This window comes from Thalia democratica, unplaced genomic scaffold (genome assembly GCF_965202585.1).
Source record: "Thalia democratica unplaced genomic scaffold, ktThaDemo2.hap1.1 HAP1_SCAFFOLD_757, whole genome shotgun sequence".
In the NCBI taxonomy this organism is placed as follows: domain Eukaryota; kingdom Metazoa; phylum Chordata; class Thaliacea; order Salpida; family Salpidae; genus Thalia; species Thalia democratica.
The window spans coordinates 40013-44486 of NW_028139731.1; the positions used below are offsets into that span (position 1 = coordinate 40013).

The 4474-nt window shown below is 25.5% G+C and overlaps 1 non-coding gene across 1 annotated transcript; it reads left to right on the plus strand.

The window, feature by feature from the left end:
• Nucleotides 1-854: 854 nt before the first annotated feature.
• LOC145846988 (5S ribosomal RNA) lies at nucleotides 855-973 on the plus strand. Its single transcript, XR_014370994.1, has one exon. It is a non-coding gene; the product is annotated as a 5S ribosomal RNA (ribosomal RNA).
• The last annotated feature ends 3501 nt before the right edge of the window (nucleotides 974-4474 follow it).

Below are 4474 nucleotides of genomic sequence, written 5' to 3' on the forward strand. Positions count from 1 at the left end.
CCACTGACCCACCGCGCCACGACAAAGATAAAGAAATATTTTGCTATATAAATAGGTTGATTTTTATAATTTTGTTATACAGTGTCAATTACAGTGAACTTCAAGTAAGATATACAACAGTATATATATTTCCGAGTCTGACTTTGAGTACTTTTTATATATTATTAACAAGATTTTTTAGGAGTAATATCTGTTTAGTTCTTTAATATATCTTTAAAATAATAATATTTTTTAAGGTGTTTAAAACTTTTAGAAGCTGTATGTAATGTCTTTTAGTTTAATAGTTCTTTTAAATTAGTAAAAAAAATAAACATGGTTGAGTTATCAAATTAAACAAAATAGAACGTCAAGTATTTAATTACTAAAATTAATTTAATTAAAAAAAAAATCTCAGGTAATCTAAAATGTCAGGAATTATTTAAAAATAAATATAAATTTAAAACTTATTATATTGAAAAGATTGATGAATAATACTCTTGAATGTATGCAATGTTTGTATTTGTAATGCAATAACATAAATGGATAGATCAATGACAAATTGTAAACATATTGTATTATTTTATTTTACGATTTTATTTTATTTATTTAATAATTCAATAAACTTTACTTCTACTTTTCCTGGTCTTAGGTAATTTATAGATAACAATTGTTTAAACAAACACTTTTGTACAGTTACAATACAGTTTTAGTACAGTTTGGGAGTAACTGTTGATTAAAAAAACAAAAAAAAAGTTAATTCAGGTTAAAATTTTATAAGGAATAATTTTAAAATATCAAATTGATTGTAAATCAAGTGCAAATAGGTTTTTTAAATAAACCGAAGGGTTTATAAAGGCTTGTAAACGCCTTCAAACGCCTACGACCATACCACACTGAGTACACCCCATCTCGTCCGATCTGGGAAGTTAAGCAGTGTCGGGCGTGGTTAGTACTTAGATGGGTGACCGCTTGGGAATACCACGTGCCGTAGGCTTTTGCTTTTTGAATTCATCTTTTTTGTACTATTTTTCTTTCTGACCTATTTATACTTATTACTCGTTTATTTACATTTCTTTAACGCTTAAAAGAAAAGTAAATTCTAGTTATTAGCAAATAAAAACGTAAGCCAATCAGATAACGTTATTTGCTGTTTAAACCAATTAGAGCGCTAAAAAAGTGGTTTGACCAGTTTGAGATATCGAAAAAATAATGGCACCATCTTGTAGAGTACAATTTTCTGAGTTAAAATTAATACAATTAGTCTTTTATACTAAAACTTTAAAGTCTTTTTGTCCAAAAACAAATAAAAGCGTGGCTACTTGAAAAATCAAACGAAAATAAATTTTGCACTTTTGTATTGTGAGTCATAATAAGTTATTTACTGTTACCAACAGATACTAGCAAAAGCTTTTTAAAGTTTTGTATTAACTTAATGTATTTGTACTTAGTTTAAATTAATAGAGTTTATTTGGTTTACTTTATTATGTGTATTGAATGTGCTAGTATCTAAAAATAAATACAACTAAAACAAAACAAACAAGGAGAGTACTTGAATAGAACCAACACAATTTACAGACCAGTTGTGTACTAAATTTAAAGAAATTCTGAATAGTGAATATGCAATTATTATTATAAGTTCAAAGTTCACTTTAATTTAAATTAATGTATTTTGTAAATTGGTTTTATTTAATACGATAGTAGTGAATTACTTTATTTAATTTACTTTAGTATGTGTTGTATAACTTTATTTAAACCAGAAGCAAAACGGGATTATACTTTCAATAAACTACACAATTTACAGACCAGTTGTGTACTAAATAAAAAGCTATTGTGAATAGTGAATATGCAATTATTATTATAAGTTTATAAGTTCACAGTTTACAAAAGCTTTAGAATTTAGTTATTATTTTGTTCATATTTGCATATCTAATTTATGAAAAGTTAGTGTTATGTGTATTGGCTTTTTAATTTCTTTATTTGTAGAACTGTTAGTTTTATATTCTAAAGAAACATTTTTAAATAAATATGTTTAACAAGTAACTTAAAAATGGAAGAAATATATTGTATATATTGAACTATTTATATTTATTCTAGCTATTTGCTTAGTGTATTTATTAATGTGATTATTTTATTTTGTTGTTTGTCTTATAGTTTAATCGTATTGTGTTGAAATATATATAACAAATACAGAGGTTTAAAGTAAGTTTAAATGAAAATAAAATAAGACATATAGTTGAAATATAAGTTTAAAAAAATAGTTTTTTTTTTTATTTCTTTGTTTGTTTGATTGTTTGTTTATTATATAATCGCGACGTGTCATTTTATTACTTTTAAGCATACTAAATATAATAATAGGTATAGTTATAGGAAAAATTCAATTAGTTTCTAATGTAATAAAAAAGTTTATTTCCACAAATAAATAAATACCTGAAAAATCAAATGAAAAATAAATTTCGCACTTGTATTGTGAGTCATAATAGGTTATTTACTGTTACCAACAGATACTAGCGAAGGCTTTTTAAAGTTCTATGTTAATTCAATGTATTTGTACTTAGTTTTATTAAAATGACAGTATTGATGGTTACGTTTATTAAGTATGTTTATTTAACGTTATGTAACTCAAGTAAAACCAGAAGCAAATAAGGAGACTACTTTCAATAAACTACACAATTTACATACCAATTGTATACTAAACTTAAAGCTATTCTATTTTATTCTTGATAGTTATTTTAAAGTTATTAAATTATACAAATGTATTTTGTAAAGTAGTTTTATAAAGTTACTATAGTTTATCTAACTTACTATAGTATGTGTTATATAACTTTAATTAAACCAGAAGCAAAAAGGGAGACTACTTTAAATAAACTACACCATTTATTGTTATATATAACTCTAATAAAACCAGAAGCAAAAAGGGAGACTACTTTAAATGAACTACACAAATTAAAAATATATTATTATTTATAAATCAATCGTGTTGTGTTTCAAAATACATTTTTCAAATATTGTTTTACAAGTATTTATCAGTTATTTAGTTTTCTTTTTATAGTTTAGCCGTATTGTTTTATTTATTTGTTATTATTTTTATTTAATTGTTTGCTTATTATATTTATCGCCATGTGCTTAAAAAATAAAACAACTATAAAGGTTAAAAAAGTAAGTTTAAATAAAAATAAAATGAAACATATAAAATAAGTTTATGATTTTTTTATTATTATTATTATTTAATTGTTTGCTTGTTATATTTATCGCGATGTGCTTAAAAGAATAGAACAAATACAAAGGTTTAAATTGTAAGTTTTAAATAAAATAAAATGAAACATACAAAATAAGCTTATGATTTATTATTATTTTTATTATTATTTTTATTTCATTGTTTGTTTATTATATCTATCGCGATGTGCTTAAAAAATAAAACAACTATAAAGGTTTAAAAAGTAAGTTTAAATAAAGATAAAATGTAACATATAAAATAAGCTTATGTTTGATTTTTTTAATTTATTTTCATTTAATTGTTTGTTTATTATATTTATCGCAATCTGCTTAAAAAAATAAAACGAGTATTAAGGTTTGAAAAGTAAGTTTAAATAAAAATAAAATAAAACATATAAAATAAGCTTATGTTTTTTTTTTTTTTTTTTTTATTATTATTATTTTTATTCAATTTTTTGTTTATTATATTTATCGCAATGTGCTTAAAACGATAAAACAAATATAAAGATTTAAAAAGTACGCTTAAATAAAAAATAATACAAATAAAGTTTATTTATAATAAATATATATATTTAAAACATTAAAAAAAGTAGTTTATACATATTTTTTTTTATTTATTTCTTTTAAACATATTAAATAAAGTATAAAAAAGTATTAAAACATTTAAACGTAGCATAAATAAGCTTAAAACATTAAAATAATTGAAAAGAAACAAAGAAATTGAAAAAAATCGGAAAAAATCGGCAAAAAAAGTTCAACAGCAACATTTGAGCATCATACACGTATGCATTACTTTACACTAGTGAGAGAGACGTGTTTGTGCGTTCGGTCGACTTGACGAGAAAGCGGGCTTAAAGCATTACTGTTTAGCACCCGAGGCGCGGCTATTGCAGCGGCGGCGAACGTGCTATGTAAACGCATTGGAGCAGCGTATGAAAAACTACAAGCGTCCAGCGGCGGTAGGCTTATAGCTTTGCGAAGTCGTCGAGACGAGTAGCCGACGCAGGCAGGCACGGCTCGAGGCGGGTAACTGCAGCAGACAGATGGCGTGTTGCTGCTGACGAGTTAACCGGCAGAAGGCAAACGGTTGGTCGGGAGAAAGAACAGTCAGTTGTAAAGCTGCATGCTGCAGTCGACGCGGGCTGGCGCTTTAAACAGCAAAAGGCCGGCGCCGACTTTCAGTAACGTTCGCAAGGCTTTTAAGCCGAGTGATAGAAAAGGTCTGTATTTATACAGTAAAAAACGCTCAGTCGAGCAACGGGTTTAAACGCCCTCGGATAGT